Below are 19,066 nucleotides of genomic sequence, written 5' to 3'. Positions count from 1 at the left end.
CCAAATCTATATCTGTTTCTCGCTCCCTCCCTCCAGGCTCGCATCTCCTCCTGCCTTCAGGACATCTGTACTTGGATGTCCTCCCGCCACCTACAACTCATCATATCCCAAGACAGAGCTCCTTATCTTCCCTCACAAACCCTGTCCTCTCCCCGACCTTCCCGTCACTGTGGACAGGCACAAACATCCTTCCCATCCCACAAGCCCATAACCTTGGTGTCATCCTTGACTCCACTCTCTCATTTACCCCATATATCCAATCTGTCACCACAGCCTGCCTGTCTCACCTTCACAACATCACTCATCCTTACCAGATTACTGCATCAGCCTCCTTTCTGACTCCCAACCTCCTGTCTCTCCCCACTTCAGTCCATACTTCACTCTCCTACCAGGATTATCTTTCTACAGAAACGTTCTGGGAATGTCACTCCCGCCCCCCCGCCAACAAAAGTCTCCAGTGGTTGCCTATCAACCTCCATATCAAAAACTCCTCATAGTTGGTTTCAAAACTCTCCATCACCTTGCCCCTTCTTACCTCCCCTGCCCTCTCTCCTTCTATATCTCAGGCTGCACATTCCAATTCTCTGGTGCTAACCTTCTCACTGGGCCTCAATCTCACCTGTCCCATCGTCGACCCCCGGCCCTACCCATGGCCTGGAATGCCCTCCCTCCTCAAATCCCCCAATCTCTCTTTCCCTCTTCAAAACCCTACTGAAAGCTCACCTCCTCCAAGAGGCCTTCCTAGATTAAGCCTCGACTCGCTCCCTTTGCTCTACCCGCCCCCCGCCTCACAGCACTTGTGTATGTGTGCATATCTATAATCTATTTATACATATACATATCTATTTATATTGATGCCTGCTTATTTGTTTTGATGTCTGCCTCCTCACTTCTAGACTGTAAGCCTGATGTGGGCAGGGGTTGTCTCTATTGCTGAATTGTACTTTCCAAGTACTTAGTACAATCCTCTGCACACAGTAATCGCTCAATAAATACATTTGAATGAATTAATGAATTCAGTGCCTGGCACATGGTAAGTGCTTAAATATCGCAATTATTATTACAATTAACGAACTTACAGATTGAGAAAGGGAAATGCAGAAGCCCAGGTTTACCTCCGGAAAGGAAAGAAAGCTACTCTATGAGCCTCACTCCAAGCTAAACCATCCAGACCCCAAGGCCCAGATAGTGCAGGCTCAGTGGCAGGGGGTGGGTTGACGGGGGAAGGGGGACCAGCTCCTTCTCTCTCCGACCTTATTTGATGCTGCCTGGCGAGAGAGGAAATGAGGCGGGGAAAAATACTTGGTGCTCACATCTGGCTCCTAAGAGGATGTGGTTCAGGCACATCTGGAGCCAAGGCTCAGCCTCATCCCCTGAGACTAGTGAATCTTGGGGAGAGGCCGGGCCACCCTCACAGATCTCCCCAAGATCTGTCCGGCCCTGCTCTGAGAGAGGGCCAGGCGGTCAGAGCTGTTGTGCTGCAGCGGCAGCTGCTGTCTTTCCAGCCCGGGTGACAGGCTGCTATAAACACTTGCTTTAGGTTGCTATGGCAAAGCAAATGCACAGCCCGGCTGCGGTGATGCTATTTATGTGCCTCTTCCAGCAAAATGGTCTGTTTTTATTATTTTATTTTTAAAGTTTCCCTGCCCCAATCTAGCTCTTAAAATCAGCCTTCTAAGGGACGGAGAAAACCACAGCCAAGATAGTGCTCCCTAAACCCAGCAGAAGGGACAGTGGGGAGGGCAGAGAAGGAGAGGACCTTAGGAGAGGTGCCAAGATAGTGTTCAGTGGGAGGGAGAGTTGAGAGGACAGAGAACGAGAGGACTTCAGGTGAGGAGCCTCAGCAATAGAAGACTTAATGAGATGCTCACCTCACCTCTCATGACTTCATTAGCAGGACAAGGAGATTGCCAATGGGGGTGGAGCCAAGAGCTCAGGGCAGTCTCACCTCTGCACCAGATAGATATTCCCTCAGGAGGAGACAAAGACACTTTGTGGTCTGCCTGACTAGCTCAGACCCCAGCAATGTCAGCTATCCCTAGGCTTCGTCACTCATTCATTCAATCGTATTTATTGAGCGCTTACTTTGTGCGGAGCACTGTACTAAGGGCTTGGAATATACAATTCGGCAACAGATAGTGAAAATCCCTGCCCCACAACGGGCTCACAGTCTAAAAGGGGGAGACAGACAGCAAAACAAGTAGTCAGGCATCAATACCATCAAAATAGAATCATAGGTATATACACATGATTAATAGAGTAGTAAATAATATATATTTGCCCAAGGTCACGCTAAGGGAAGGGCCATCATTGAGGAGCAGTATGGCCTAATGGATAGAGCTTGGCCCCGGGAGTCAGAGGACCCAGGTTTTAATTCCTGCTCTGCCACTCTTCTGCTGTGTGACCAAGTCATTTAACTTCTTTATGTCCCAGTTACCGCATCTGTAAAATGGGACTTAAGACTGTAAGACCCACGTGGGACATAGACTGTGTCCAAGCTGGTCGACTTGTATGGACCCCAGTGCTTAACACAGTGCCTGCCACATTGTAAGAACTTAAACAGCACTTAAAAAAAAGTGAAGTCAGCAGCGTTGGTGGGGAAGACGGCAGAGATCGTACGAGCCAATGAGATTGAGCTGCATCCTCCAACATAGATCAGTTACTTCCTTTTTGGTGAAAAAACCCTCTGTGGACACATAGTCCAGTCTCTGTCATGGTTGGAGAGCTTTGAGTTCCCTCTGTCCCTAGAGTTTTGGGGAATGCACAGCAACCCCCTTTCCATGATGCTTAAGCACTGGGTCCTGGCAGGGAAATCACTTGACAGCCACCATGGGGTCCTTCATATCAAGAAACAGCAGCCTAGTGGAAAGAGCCTGGAGTCAGGGACTCTGTGTTCTCATCCCAGCTCCAGCACTTAGCTGTGAGGCTTTGGGCAAGTCACTTCACTTCTCTGTGCCTCAGTTTCCTCATCTGTAAAATGGGGATTCAACACCTCTTGGACTGTGAGCCCCATGTCAGGAGGCAACTGTGTCCAACTCGATTACCTCAAAAAACCAGCTTCTTTGGGCAGAGTCCACTGGTAAGTGGCCACAAACACCCCCAATCTCAGCATTCACTTGCTCTAGGCACTTCCCTCCTGAAGACACCTGGAGCCCTCGGTCCTTCCAGCTTGCCACACAGGTGTAGGTGACCGTACCCCTATAGAGAAGCGGCGTGGCTCAGTGGAAAGAGCATGGGTTTTGGAGTCAGAGGTCATGAGTTTGAATCCCAGCTCTGCCACTTGTCAGCTATATGACTGTGGACAAGTCACTTAACTTCTCTGTGCCTCAGTTACCTCATCTGTAAAATGGGATTTCAGACTGTGAGCCCCGTGTGGGACAACCTGATTCCCCTGTGTCTACCCCAGCGCTTAGAACAGTGCTCTGCACATAGTAAGCGCTTAACAAAAACCAACATTAGTATTACTATTATTAGGTTAGCAGATGGAAATCTCAGGGACCAGGGGCCAGCTTGGGGCCTGAACTCCTGCTGCCCGGGCATGGCCTTTTTTTTCCTTAATGGTATTTGTTAAGCACTTACTGTGTAACAGGGACTGTACTAAGCACTGCAATAGATACAAGCTAATCAGGTTGGGGATATTGCATATCCCACATGGGGCTCACAGTCTGAATTTCCATTTTACAGATGAGGCAACTGAGGGACAGAGAAGTTAAATAACTTGCCCAAGGTTTCACAGTAGACAAGTAGCAGAGCCAAGATGAGAAACCAGAACCCATTTCCTGATGGAGGTGGATTGGATTTTTTTTCCCCCGAGACCCAACATTCGACGTTGGTGTCAGTAGCCAAAAAACAGGTAGGGGGGTGGGAGGAGGGAAGGAGGACCCAGGTAGAGGAGTCTGGGTTTGTGGTACATCTGCCATTTTGAGTGCTTGGAAGGGCCTGACAACCAGGTACCACCTGGGACTGTGCCCCCTGAAGTTTCTGGGGGAGGCAGCCAAGGCCTAGCAGCGTCACACAAACACAGGGACGGATGATAGGGGCAGCATCGAACACACACACCCGGAAAGAATGGCAGCACCACACTCGTGAACACCCTGGAGGAGAGAGAGACAGGGTCACACAAACACACACCCAGAGAGAGGGGCAGCAGACAGGCTTCAGTGCTCTAAGGCCTGGTTCTCATGTAAACACCCGCCCCGAAACCACCGGGGCCTGGGCCACAGGGTGCCCCGTCAGTCAGTCCATAGGAAGAGCTCAGAGCCCGGGGACACAGGCCTGCACATTGGGCTCATTGTTGAGAAGACAAAGGAAAGAACGGTGGTGACTCATGCTTGGAGCCGCAGGGGCAGAGGGGTGAGAAGCCCTGGGGGATGGGGCCTCACCCTGCCCCACACACGGGCAGGGTGTGGGCGGGAAGATGAAGAGGGTGCATCATGGGATTGGCACCCCTGCGCCCCTCTCGTCCAAGTCACTGCCCCTCCTCGCACAATCTGGCGGAGAGCTCCCTCCCCACCGAAGAGTTGCATTGGGTACCCCTAATCACCTCTCCTGAAACTCACTTGTCTCATGCCAGAGTTCTCGAGGAGAGAAAAACGCAAGGAGGAGGAGGACAAGGACGAGGATGACAGCATCATTTTCCATCAGCTTCCTAAGGCCCACAAGTGCTAGCAGGCCAGGCGGGAGTGCTGCAGCCCACGTGAGGGGAAAGCAACTTGGCATTACTGAGGAGGGGGAAGACAGGGGAAGGAAGGGGTGAAGGGGAAAAAAAAAAAAAAAGCATTTTCCCCTCCCCCAACCACATACTTTGCAATCCATATCCGGATGGAGACAGACACAAAACATAAGGAATTAACATTCTCCCAACCGCCACAAGCCTCCAAACTCCCACACTTCAAGACGGGCTTTTCAGACGCCACCACAGCACCTCAGGGGGATGAGGGGGTGGGGTGGGGTGGTGCTGTAGGAAGCGGGAGGAGGGCATGTTTTCTGAATTATTTTATTTCAGAAGACTTGGCAAAGCTGCCAGGGGAAATGAGGGAACAAAATGGGGCGCTCGGCTCCTTCCACCTCTTCACTTCCCCAACCCACCAAGTCCTCTCTCCTCTCCGTCCTTGACTGCTCCAGAAGAAGCCCAAATGTCCATGGCTAGAAATGGAGGGATTGGGGGCAGTGTCCGTTCAGCCTCCAGGCCTCCGGGGCTTCAGCCACCGGGATTGTGGGGCCACTGGGGGTCTCAAGAACCAAACGTGAATAATAATAGTAATAATAATAATCACGGTATTTAAGTGCTTACTATGTACTAAGTACTGGGGAAGATGATCGGGTTGGTCATAATCTCTGACCCACACAGGGCTCCCAGTCTCAATCCCCATTTTACAGATGAGGTAACTGAAGCACAAAGAAGTTAAGTGACTTGCCCAAAGTCACACAGCGACAAATGGTGGGGCCGGGATTCAAACCCAGGCCCTTTTGACTCCCAGGCCCATATTCTATCCACTAGGCCGTGCTGCTTCTGAATCGGTCCCAGTCTCCATTAGTCACGGCGTGTGCGTGTGTGGGCGGGGGGGATGGTGTGCGATGCACGCATCCATTGCAAAGCCACAGTCAGCTCCAGAAGCAGGGCCCACCCAACGGGGTCAGGGCCGGCTTCCTCCCTCAAACCCCGCTAGACAGATGGTTTGCACTTCTCCGCCCGCCCCCGCCCACCACCCAAAAACTCCCCTCAAAATATTTAGTTGAGTGCTTACAGCCTGGTCACTGAGAAACCAAGCAGGAGCCTTCCTGGACAGCACGGTGGCAGAAGCTTGAGGGTTTGTTATGGTCAGCTCCACCCATCTGCGATCAGGAACCCCACCATTCCTCCCCCCAGCTCTTAGGCATCCCAAACAGAAACAGGCACCCCCCACGTCGGTTCCCTGGACCAGTCAGGCTTCCAATTGGACGGGGCAAAGGGAGGGGGAGGCAACTTGCCACATAGTCCGTTCTTCTTGGCAAGGGCTCGAGGTGGCCCTTCCCCCAGAAATAGCGGGAACTAAAGGGTGAGCTGGAGAGCCACAGTGCTCTCCTCCTCACAGGCACCCAGCCCTTGGACACACCATCCAGTTGGTTCCTGAAAGCCCCCTTGAGCCGGAATGTTGTAAGGCAGAACCAGTTCTCTAAGGAACAAAAGCGAATGGCGAAATCCGTTCCTGAACCAGGGTCGGATAGGCGATTTTGACCAAAATGATCGACAACTGCATCTTCAGTTACAGATAAGTTACAGCTACAGTACTAGAGCCACTGGACTGAAAGCACCTGGAAGGCAGGGATGGTGAATTCTTTGTGTTCTAAGCATGGAGTACAGTTCTGCACAAAGTAAGCACTTAATAGTGAACACCAATGGATTGATTTAGAATGGAGTCAAAGAAGTTCCACAGTAGGGTAGCGGATTCACTTCGTCAGAAGTAAATTAGATGTCGACCCTCCCTGTTGATCGAATCTCTCTCTCTGCCGACCAGCCCCTTGCGTACCCAACAGTGTGGCTTTTTAAATTATTTCCCCATTTCTCCACAGCTCCTGTACCTTCAGAACTACTTCCATAAAGTGGAAACCGATGTGTTGTAAAGCTGAATCCGGATGTAAATTTAGAAATGATTTAAATGTCGTTTGCCTTTACTCAAAATAGCTAAAGCGAGGAGGCAGCGTGGCTTAGAGGAAAGAGCCCAGGACTGACAGCTAGGAGAATGGGGTTCTAGTCTGTATGACCTTGGGCCTTACACTTACACTGTGTCGCCTTAGACATCCTCTCTGAGACAGCTTCCTCAACTGTAAGTTGGGGATAAGATATCTATTCTCTCCACCTCTTGGACTGTGAGTCCCGTGGGGGACGGGAATGGTGTGAACTACTTACCTTGTATCTACCTCAGTGCTTAAAACGGTTCTCAGCACATACTGAACATTTAATTATAATAGTAGCACTGGTTAAGTAATAATAATTGTGGTGTTTGTTAAGCACTTACTACTTGCCAAGCACTGTACTAAGTGCTGGGACAGCTCAAGATAAAGTCTAAGTAGGAGGGAGCACCCTCTCCCAGTACTGTGCAAGATCTCCATTTTGCAGGTTATATAACAGGCACGGAGAAGCCAAATGACTGGCCCAAGTCACACAGCAGACAAGTAGTGGAGTGGGATTCATTCAATCATATTTATTAAGCACTTACTGTGGGCACAGCACTGTACTAAGCGCTTGGGAAAGAACAATACAACAATAATCAGTAACAATTCCTGCCCACAATGAGTTCACAGTTGAGGACCTGACTCCCAGGCCCGAACTGCAGGCACGCTGCTTCTCTAAGTGAAGGATTTCCTAAATTTGCATTGGGGGCCCCATCGCCTTATAATTTTCCAACTTCACTTTTGTCACATTTCCTCACCCTTATCCCTTCCCCCAGGAAGATCTGCTTCCAGGAATGCAGCCGTCTGCTCCGTCAATCCACCAATGGTATTTATTGAACGCTCACTGGGCACGGAGCCCATCTGTCCAGGCAGGACAGCTGTCTAGGATTCCGTGGTGTTGGAGGAGAGCATAGCCCGAGGGCTCTCCCCCTCCCTGCTAACTCCCTATAATTTGGCCTCAGAGAAGCCTCTGAGACCACGCCCCTTCCCCCCTCATTCATTCAATCATATTTATTGAGCACTTACTGTGTTCAGAACACTGTACTAAGTGCTTGGAATGTACAATTCGGCACCAGATAGAAACAATCCCTGTCCAACAACGGGCTCAGTCTAAAAGCGGGCTCACCCCGCCCTTCCCCCCTAAAAGGGGCTTCCCAAACCAGCCATGACCTGGCACAGGACTCCTCTTGGCAGGGGGGCAGTGGGGAGGCATTGAGAGAAGAGGAAGCGGGAAAAGTCCCCAGGCAGTTTATCCACAGAAACTTTTCCATCTAAGGCTGTGGCATTCTCATCCCTATTGCCGGCAATTAATCATCTGGCCTTCTCGAGTTCCCGACTTGGGCTTTAAAAGGTAGCACCAGATCGAGGAAGATAAACCAGTCAGAGAGACACGGTGGAGACAGAGGGCATGGGGAAGACTCACTTTGAGGAACAGATGGTGACTGTGGGCAAGTCACTTAACTTCTCGGTGCCTCAGTTACCTCATCTGTAAAATGGGGATGAAGACTGTGAGCCTCACGTGGGACAACCTGATGACCCTGTATCTACCCCAGCGCTTACAACAGTGCTCTGCACATATAGTAAGGAAATACCAACATTATTATGGTGGGCTCCAACCCTGACTTCACACCCTCAGGGGGGAATCATGACAATAAGAAGAAGAAGAATGGGGGAATCTGTTAAATGCTTACTATGTTCCAAGCACCGGAGGAGATACAAAAATCAGGTCAGACACAGTTCCTAATAATTATGATACTTGTTAAGCACTTAACTCCACATCAAACAAACCTCCTCACCATTGGCTTCCAAGCACTCAATCACCTTGCCTCCTCCTACCTCATCTCGCTACTCTCCTACCACAACCTAGCCCACACACTTTGCTCCTCTAATCTAACCTTCTCACTGTGGCTCGACCTTCTGCCTCGCCGACCCTTCGCCCACGTCCTGCCTTGCCTGGAACACACTTCCTCAAATCCGACAGACAATTACTCTCCCCCACTTCAATGCCTTAGTGAAGGCACATGTCCTCCAAGAGATCTTCCGTCACTAAGCCCTCCTTTCCTCTTCTCCCACTCCCTTCTGTGTCTCCCTGACTTGTTCCCTTTATTCATCCCCCTTCCCAGAACTAGAATACTTAAGTACATATCTGTAATTCATTTATATTAATGTCTGTCTCCCCTTCTAGACTGTAAGCTCAGTGTGGGCAGGGAATGTGTCTGATTATTGTCAGCTGTGTGACTGTGGGCAGTAACTTCTCTGTGCCTCAGTTACCTCATCTGTAAAATGGGGATTAAGACTGTGAGCCCCACGTGGGACAACCTGATTTCCCAGTGCTTAGAAGAGTGCTCTGCACATAGTAAGCGCTTAACAAATACCAACATTATTATTACTCTCCCAAGTGCTTACTACAGTGCTCTGCACACAGTAAGTTCTCAATAAATACAACTGAATGAAATACTGTTCTAAGTACTGAAGTAGATACAAGTTAAGACTGGATATAGTCCCTGTCCAACATGGGACTCACACTTTTAATCCCCATTTTACAGTTAACTGAGGCCCAGAAGTTAAGTGATTTGCTCAAGATCATACAGCACACACGTGGTGGAGCCACAATTAAAACCTAGGTCCTTCTGACTCCCAGGCCTGTGCTCTATCCCTGTCCCACATGGGGCTCACAGCCTAAGTAAGAGGGAAAATAGGTTTTGGATTCCCATTTTACAAATGAGGAAACAGCCACAGAAGTGAAGCGACTTTCATTCATTCAATTGTATTTATTCAATCATGCATACTGTGTGCACGGCACTGTACTAAGCGCTTGGAATGTGCAATTCGGCAACAGACAATCCCTGCCCAACAACTGGCTCACAGTCTAAATGGGGTAGACAGACAACAAAACAAAACAAAGGGACTTGCCCAAGGTCACACACCAGGCAAGTGGCAGGTCACTAGCACCTAGTTCTGTGCTCTTTCTAGTAGGCCCCAATGCTGCTCACATCCTTGCTTCTAGATAACTGAGGGTTTTCTCTTTTTTTTTTTTATAAAAAAAGAGTGGAATTTGTTAACCATTTACTATTTGGCAGGCACTGTACTGAGTACTGGAATAGGATACAAGGTAATCATGTCGGACACAGGTCACGTCCCACATGGGGCTCACAGTCTTAATTCCCATTTTACACATGAGGTAACTGAGGCACACAGAAGTGAAGTGACTTGCCCAGTGTCACACAGCAAACTGATCCATCTCTCCTCTCACAGCTGGACCCTGCTCTAATGCCCTAGAACCCTGGTGGGAGGCTAGTTTAGAACGTTCACCTTTGGCAAGTTAAACCCCAGGTCTGGGCCTAACCACTGGGAGAAAGAAAGAGTAAATCTGGCTTGGGAGTCTAATTTATTCTTCAAAGCCTTGGAAGGACAAGTCCTAAGAAGATCCATTCGGGTCAAGTTACCAAGAGATAACACAAACCCATCTTGTGCCAGGAAGATTTCTCCTTCGGTAAAAAGATGAAGAGGATCAGAGCTGAATGGGAAAATGGAAGGCAGAGTGAAAGAGTGATAAGGAAGGTGGGGAGAAAGACATCAACTTTAAGTTCCCATCCTTCCAAGGGTGGTCAGAGGAATCATGGGGATGTTCTGGAGCCAATTGAGGATTTCTACCCCTGAGCTCTTTGGCAGACACTAGAGGAGTCTGAGGAAATGAACTTTCTCCACTACTTATCCGTGCTCCTCTCTCATTACACCCCAGCCCACACACTTTGTTCCTAACACCAACTTATCTACTGTGTCTCAATATCCTCTCTGTCACTAATGATCCCTTGCTTACTCCCGCCCCTTTCATAACTGATGGACCTCCACTCTTTCCAACTTTAAAGCCCTACTAAAGTCATATTTCTTTCAGAAAGCCTTCCTTGACCTATCCCTCATCTCCCTATTCTCCTTCCCTTGCGTCACCTATGCAATTGAACGTATTTGTTGAGCAGTTACTGTGTGCAGACCCTGTGCTTCGGAGAGTAGGCTTTAGCCCATACTCCTCTAATTTGGCACTCACTCCCCCGCTCATAGTGTACACACCTTTACATTCTGTTGTTTCCCCTACATGCAATTTAGTGTTTTTCTTCCCAGCTAAATTGCCAGCTCCTTGAGGGAAGGAACTGTGTGTGCCAGCTCCAGTGTACTCTCCCAAGTGCTTAGCACATTGTTCCACACAGAAAAGGCTCAACAAATACCACTGAATTGACTGATAAGGGTCTTGTGAACCCACCTACTTTCAGGAGAGGCAGTAGCAGCAGGCACTTCAGTTCCTAGAAATATGACTGATTTAAGGAATGCACCTCCTTCCCCGCTTCCCCACACCATGCAGATAACGCGTCTCATGTCTTTGCTGGGAAGGTAGTCAATGGAGAATGGGAGTGGTCACCAGAGTGGCAAACAAGGAAGTGACTAGCCCCTCCCTACCTGATCACCAGAGATATCCCAGCATCTACCAAGCCCAGGCAGGAGAGAGAGTAACCCAGAAAGAGTCTCCGAGCAGAGATGGGAAACTTCACCCTCCCCAAACATGGTTACTTGCTGAGCCACCCTGTTCTTCCTCCTACTTAGACTGAGAGCCCCATGTGGGAAAGGGACTGAATCCAACCTGATTAACTTGTACCTACCCAGTGCTTAGAACAGTGCTCAGCACATAGTAAGCTCTTAAATACTGTAATATTATGGGTACTGACTTCTGTACTTACTAGTATCTTGGGGGTGTGTTGGGAGAGAGCGAGAGAGAGCAAGACAGTGAGAAAGAGAAAGAAGGGGGGAGAGGAAGGAGGGAAGTGGGGGAAGGGGGAAGAGCGAGAAAGAAATGAGAGACAGAGAAAATGAGAGACAGAGAAAATGAGAGACAGAAAATGAGAGACAGAGAAAATGAGAGACAGAGAAAATGAAAGAGAAAAAAATGAGAGACAGAAAAAAATGAGAGACAGAAAAAAAGAAAAGCCTGGGGAAATGTAGGCTACTGTCCACACTAAGGTGGTTCCTTGGTTTTTTCCAGGGAGATCTGAGCAGATCCTGGTGTGCTGAGGAGATCCTTTCACCAAGCAGCTGAGCAGCCTTCAGTGGATTCTCCTTGAAGGCCTCTTGGACACACTGTTCAGTCCTCCAGGGCTGTTTCAACACACCCAGAAAAACAGAAAAGGCCAAGAGTCTTTCCTTCCCCTAGACTGCAAGCTCCTTGCGGGCAGGGAATATGCCTACCAACTCTGTTATATATTGTACTCTCCCAAGAGTACAGTGATCTGCAAACAGTAAGCTGTCAAATATAACTGATTGAAAGAATCAGCCGAATACTGGTCCTTTGGGCCACGGCAGGGCAGCAAGGACTCTGCAGGGGCCCGCCCCCACCTCATCCCCTCAGCCTGAGATTGGAGCGCAATCTGGCCTTGGCACATTCCAGCCTAGGAGTTGGAAGATTGTGTAGTCTAATCCTGATCCTGCCAACGTGCTGTGTGGCCACAGGCGAGTGAGTCACGGTCCTCCTCCAGTTCCTCTCACTTCCAGCGTCACATTCTCCCCTTACCAACACCCCTCATTCTTGCGTCCACCAGGCTCTCTTCATTCCTTTCCTGTTCTGGTCTCTGCCCCACAGTTGCAATAACGCAGTATTCATTAAGGGCTTATTATGCACTAAGTTAATCAGATCAGAACCAGCCCCTATATGAATTGGGACTTGGTTTAAGAAGGAGGGAAGCAGTGTGGCCTAGTGGAAAGAGCAAGGGCCTGGGAGTCAGAGGACCTGGGTTCTAACCCCAGCTCTGCCCCTTGTCTGCTGTGTAACCTTGGGCAAGTCACAACTTCTCTGTGTCCCAGTTCTCTCATCTGCAAAATGGGGATTCAATACCTGTTCTCCCTCCTACTTGGGTGTGAGCCTCATGTGCAGCCTGATTATGTTGTATCTACCCCAGGACTTAGTATAGTGCTTGGCACACAGTAAGCCCTTAATGCATAATACAATTATTAGTAATAATGAGAGGTATTGAATCCCCACTTTACACATGAGGAAACTGAGGCATAATGGAATTAGGTAACTCGCCTGCTCTATGACCATGGGCAGGTTGGCAGAGACAGGATTAGAATCCAAGTCCTCACAGGGCATGCTCTTTCTGCTGCACCATGCTGCTGTCTCTATCCCAAGGAATACAGCGTGACCATTTTCCCTGTGGCCACCTCTGTCCTGCAGATACCTGGCTCGCAATTGCTGCCGGGGCCCCAGAGGGAAGAGGGGGGTATTAGAAAAATCCCGAAGAGCATCAGAAAGCCAGCAAGCAAGACTGAGATTTTCAGCTCCCGAAGCCTGAGGTTTCCAGAGTGTGTGCCTGCATGTGTTCTCTCTCTCTCTCTCTCTCTCTCTCTCTCTCTCTCTCTCTCTCACTTTTGCTTGGAGGTGGTGTTTTTGGCTTTTGCACCTGAAGAATAGGCCTGGACCCATTCTGGTCTCCTGTTCTGTCCCCAGAAGCTTCTGAAGAGGAGGAACAAAGTAGCCCATCTCTCCAATTTGAGTCAATCTATCTTCCCGTGCATGCAGGCTCCCCGCCCCCGTTCCCTGCCCACCGGACAGGACAAATCGATCCCAATCGCACTGACCCAGTGCCCAGCACTGGCCTTCCTGTCCTCAGATTCTGTGCCTCAGTCAATCCCATTAACCCTCATCCCCATAAACTCTGGTACCCCCAATTCCATCCATTTATTCAATTGTATTTATTGAGTACTTACTATGTACACAGTACTTGGGAGAGTACAGCATAACAGTAAACAGGCACATTCCCTGCCCTGAACAAGCTTATAGTCTAGAAGGGGAGACCGACATTAATATAAATAAATAAATAAAAGTTACAGGTAGGTATAAAACTCCATCTCTCCCCACAGAGGCCTTGAAGAGGGACCACTGAGGACCTGGGCTGGAGCCAAGAAAAGAAAGAGCTTTGAATCACCAGTGTAGACAGGTGGGTAGGACGGAAGCTTGGACACAAGAGTAGGCAGGCACACAGCGTCCAGGACTGAAAGAAGGAGGTGGTGAATGGAGACTGGACTGAGTGGAAGCACAAAGAGGAAAAGAAACAAAGGAAAAGGCGTAGTTTTACTCCTTTTCTCAACAGAAGGGCAGAGGCCTGCAAGGCCCAGACGTGATGTAGCTAAATATAGGCTCATGACATAAGGGCTTGGGGATTCCTCCTTCACTGGGTTAGCAGGGGCTCAGGAGAAGGCATTCTCGCTCGGAGAGAGTGCCTCAGCATGCGCCAGCAAATCAAGGGCAGGGGTGGTGATGGATATGTGATTGGTACATCCACGTCACGGGCATTACTGGCATTAGAAGGCAGGGCCAAGGGCCAGAACCTCATTCAGAAGCCCAAACTGTGACACAGACATGGGAAAAGTGGGGAGGGAAGCCTCTCACATCAGCCTAGTCCTCTGCATCTCCTTTCTGGGACCCCTTTGTTTTTATCCCAGAGAGGAAGTGGGGCAGGTACAGCCCCCATCCCCTTTGTCCCTTCTTATTCTCCTTATCTCAGGAAGCAGTGCAGCTTAGCGGATAGAGCACAGGCCTGAGAGTCAGAAGGACCTGGATTCTAATGCTGACTCCGCCACTTGTCTGCTGTTTGACCTTGGGCAAGTCACGCAACTTCTCTGGGCCTCAGTTACCTCATTTGTAAATTGGGGATTAAGAGTGTGAGCCCCATGTGGGACAGGGACTGTGTCCAACCTGATGAACTTGTATCTACCCCAGTGCTTACAGCAGTGCTTGGCACATAGTAAGTGCTTAACTAGTCTCCTCGGAATTTACCAAGAGACACTCTACAAAGTCCAGGGGCCCTCACCCCATTGGGTCTGGCTGGTTCCCTTTCCAGGAGACGACCAGGCTGGAAAGATAGCAATCTGCTTTCCGTATAGAACTGTGAACTGCTTCATGCTGCAGAAAACTGAATTCAAGGGAGGGGAACACATGGAAAAAAAGCATCATTTCAAGGGAGAAGGAAACCAACACGGGACCTGGGACACTGGTCAAGCCAAGTACCTGGCTCGGCACTCACAGCTGTTTGCAGAGGGTGAGGAAGGCTTGCCCAGAGGCAACCACTTGGCCACCCTGAAAGGATAAATCCAGACCTGGCAGTCCTCTCCTTGTCCTGTCAGCGGGGAAGGCGACCGAGGGAAGCAGAGTTCTGCACGGGCCTAAGCCTTCAGACTAGGCAGCAAACAGGAAGCCTAGATATTATGAATTATTTATATTAATGTGTCAGCTCATGGTGGACAGGGAATCTACTGACTGTTGTATTTTATGCTGTTTAAGTGCTTATGTGCCAGGCACTGTACTATGCGTTGGAGTAGATACAAGCTAATCAGGTTGTACATCATCCATGTCCCACATGAGGCTCACTATCTGAATCCCCATTTTACAGATGAGATAACTGAGGCCCAGGGAAATGAAGCACTTGGTGCAGTGTTCTGCATACACTAAGTGCTCAGTAAATATCACTGATGATCCCTTTTACACTGGACCTATTGCAAGCACTTGGAAGAATCTGGCCCATGCCTCACGGTCCATCAGACATGGGAGCTCTACCTCTCTAGGGTACCCACCCAGTCCTCTAGACTGTAAGCTCAGTGTAGGCAGGGAACGTGTCTGTTATTTTGTACTCTCCCAAGCTCTCAGTACAGTGCCCTGCACACAGTAAGCACTCGATAAATATGACTGACTCACCCATCACCCAGCCCTGGGGCGCCCATGACTGCTTTAGGATCAGCAGCTGGGGAGTCAGGCCCAGACCGACAGGCCCAAGAAGCCCAAGTGACTCTTTCCTTGACCATTTATTCTCCCCAGGGGGCCCTGGAAGTTCACAAGTGTTAACTAGCTCTTGCTGTGCTGGAGACCTTTGGAAGACCGGTTTGGGGAGGGGAGCCAGGAAACAGGAACAGCTGACAGACCCAAAGAGGGCCAAAGCAAATGCTAACAGTAAACATTCATTGCATTATAGGGGCCCAGCAGCTATCTAAAGCCAACAAAGCAGGGGGCAATCTGCAAGGTCCCTCAGGAAAGCAAACATTAGAGGAGGGGCAGGGCCGGGGACCATCTAGCAGCTCTAAGGAGCCACCAGAAGGAGGGTGCCCCTGACTTGAACAGCAGTAAACCAAGATTTCTCCAAGGGTTCAGACAAGGGCACCCACAGCCCTGCGCTCCACGATGACGCACCCTAACCCTAGGTTCTGGGTTAGACGGGGGTGGTTAGCACATAAAGTCCCACAAACACCCCTGGACTTCAAACCATCAGAGGCAGGAAGTTGTTCTGATGGAGATTCTAAGCTATTAAGTGCCTGATTTACCTTTTGGAGCCACTCGCTGGCCTCCTACAACCCCCCCACCCCATATCACCACTGCCTCCGGACCCAGAGACTTCACCCTCCACAGCCCCCATTCATTCATTCAATTGTATTTATTGAGCGCTTACTGTGTGCAGAGCACTGTACTGAGCACTTGGGAAAGTACAGTAATAAAGACAGACAATCCCTGCCCACAATGGGTTTCCAGTTTAGAGCCGGGGGAGACATATCAACACAAGTAGACAGACATAAATATAAATAAAATTACAGGTATACATAAATATGTGGGGCAGGGGGAGAGCAAAGGATCCAAGTCAGCATGATGGAAATGGGAGTGGGAGATACGGAAAAGTGGGACTTAGTCTGGGAAGGCCTCTTGGAGGAGATGTGTCTTCAGTAAGGCTTTGAAAGGGTTGGGGGGGGAAGAATAATCAGAGGGAGGGCATTCCAGGCTAGAGGTAGGACATGGGCCAGGGGTCGGCAGCAACACAGGTAAGATTAAGGCACAATGAGAAGGTTAGCACCAGAGGAGCAATAATTGTGCTCCTTATTCCATCACTCTCCCTGCAACTCTACAGACACACCCCCCAACTGCAGGACTCCCAGTTGTTATCCCAGTGCCAGCTGAGGTCTCCCTCTCCCACCACATAGACCCCATTCCATCACTCTCCCCTCGCCACAGACACCCCACCCGTGGGACTCCCAGCTGTTGCCCCGGGGCCAACTGAGAGGTCTCCCTCTCCCACACGAACTGCGTCCTGACCTGCTTCTCTCCGCCTACGGCCTTCCACGCAGCCTCTAGCTCTGTTCCCAGCCCCACGAGGAGTCAGGGAACGCCCGGGCAGTTGGGAGCTGTGTGCACAGAAGCCCAAAATAGGCCCAGCCCAACCCCACCCTAGCCCCGTCATGAGCTGAGATTGCTTCTGCCTGTTCCCCAACTCAGCTGAGGCCAGTGATTCACAGTTGCTCAAACAACCAACCGCTCTTTCCCTCCAGATCCTCTTAGTCCAGCACCCCACCCCTAGCCAAGGGGAGAGTTTTCTCATCAACGAAGTCTTCCCTCCCTGCCCTTGGGTCCCAGGGGATAATAATAATAGTGACTGCAACACTACCCTCGATTTATATAACGCCTTTTCTCCAAACAGCCTTCCAACAGATTATCTCCCTTGTCTTTGCAGCAGCCCTGGGTGACACAAGTCGAATGAACTCTTCTTGCTTTTACCTGTGGAGAAACTGAGGCCCCGAGAGGATGTGCTGCAGACCGATGACAGGATGAGGACTGGAACTCCAGTTCCTCACCTAGATTTCCTCCAGAACTCATTTACTCCCACGACCATCTCTACCTGGGTGATTCCCAAATCTATCTTTCCAGCCCTGATCCCCCTCCTTCTCTGCAGTCTCGCATTTCCCCCAGCGTGGCTCAGTGCAAAGAGCCCGGGCTTGGGAGTCAGAGGTTATGGGTTTGAATCCCGGCCTCGCCACTTGTCAGCTGTGTGACTGTGGGCAAGTCACTTAACTTCTCTGTGCCTCAGTTCCCTCATCTGTAAAATGGGGATTAAAACTGTAAGCCTCATGTGGGACAACCTGATTACCCTGTATCTACCCCAGGGCTTAGAACAGTGCTCTGCACATAGTAAGCGCTTAACAAATACCCACATTATCATTACCTTACCTCACCGATCTCTTCCTACAGTCAGACTGCACATTTCGCTCCTCTAATGCCAACTAACACACTGTGACTCGATCTCTTCTAGCTCGCTGGCAACCCCTTTCCCACATCCTCCCTCTGGCCTGGAACTTCCTCCGTCTTCATACATGACAGACTGCCACTCTCTCCACCTTTAAAGTCTTATTAAAATCACATCTCCGAAAGGCCTTCCCCAATTAAGCCCTCTTTCCTCTTAGTCCCTCTCCCTTCTGTGTCACCTGAACACCTGGATCTGTACCCTTTAAGGACTGGATATCCACCCCACCCTCAGCCCCATAGCATTTTATGTTCATACCTATAATTTAGTTTAATGCCTGTCTCCCCCTTTAGACAGTAAGCTCCTTGTGGCCAGGGATCAATGTCTAATAATAATAATATTGGTATTTGTTAAGCGCTTACTATGTGCAGAGCACTGTTCTAAGCGCTGGGGTGGACACAGGGGAGTCAGGTTGTCCCACGTGGGGATCACAGTCTTAATCCCCATTTTACAGATGAGGGAACTGAGGCACAGAGAAGTTAAGTGACTTGCCCACAGTCACACAGCTGACAAGTGGCAGAGTTGGGATTCGAACTCATGAGCTCTGACTCCAAAGCCCGTGCTCTTTCCACTGAGCCACGCTGCTTCTGTTGTATTGTACTCCCCCAGTGCTTAGTGTAGGGCTCTGCACACAGTAAGCCCTCAAGAAATACCATTGATTGATTGAATGAGAATTTCCCCTTTGGAGTTGGAACAGATCCCTTAGCTGGATTGCTGCTGGCAATCTCACAGTGAAGTTAAAGCTTTGTGTACTATGTGGGAACCAGGAGAGAAATCCAGCTGGGGGAGTCTGAAGGGAATCCAAGCTGCAAGTCCATGGGATGACCAGAATTCCCTGGCTACAGCTGGGCTGTTGGATTCTGGAGACTCATTCCTGGATGTGGTCTGTCCTCTAATGTAGGTAGGGTGGAGTGGGGCCTATGGAAGATTTCCTTGAAGCTCCAATATCTCCTTTCCACCATTTGCTGGCTCTGTTACCTTGAACAAGCCACCTAACCTCTCTCTGCCTCAGTTTCCTCATCTGTGAAACAGGAACTAAAAACCTGTTTGCCTGTTCTCTCTCCCTCTTAGACTGTGTGCCCCAAGTGGGACAGGGACTGTGTCTGACCTGAATGCATTGGGTCTATCCCAGTGCTTAGTACACTGCCTGGCACATAGTAAATGCTTAACAAATTCCTCAATTATTATTTCTATTATTTTCCATCATCGTTAGAGGCAGTACTTAAGGAGGCACTGATCCGAAGAGGCTATAGTTCCCTGAGTTCTGGAAGGAAGGGGAAAGGTCTTCTCCAGGAAAGGTGACATCAATTAGAAGA

The 19,066-nt window shown here is 49.7% G+C and overlaps 1 protein-coding gene across 5 annotated transcripts in view; it reads right to left on the bottom strand.

Moving 5' to 3' along the window:
- ATP2B4 (ATPase plasma membrane Ca2+ transporting 4) overlaps positions 1 to 19,066 on the bottom strand; it is a 120,359-nt gene that overhangs the window by 74,216 nt on the left and 27,077 nt on the right. The window contains exon 1 of one of the 5 annotated variants that reach the window (XM_039912490.1): positions 16,769 to 16,817. The exons of the other annotated variants lie outside the window; for them this stretch is intronic. The gene's annotated coding sequence lies outside the window, so the exon portion shown is untranslated. Of the gene's footprint in view, positions 1 to 16,768; positions 16,818 to 19,066 lie in introns of those variants that run through there. 5 annotated transcript variants of the gene reach the window in all.

The sequence above is a fragment of the Ornithorhynchus anatinus genome, chromosome 7 (genome assembly GCF_004115215.2).
Source record: "Ornithorhynchus anatinus isolate Pmale09 chromosome 7, mOrnAna1.pri.v4, whole genome shotgun sequence".
In the NCBI taxonomy this organism is placed as follows: domain Eukaryota; kingdom Metazoa; phylum Chordata; class Mammalia; order Monotremata; family Ornithorhynchidae; genus Ornithorhynchus; species Ornithorhynchus anatinus.
This window is presented reverse-complemented; position numbering and strand designations above follow the sequence as displayed.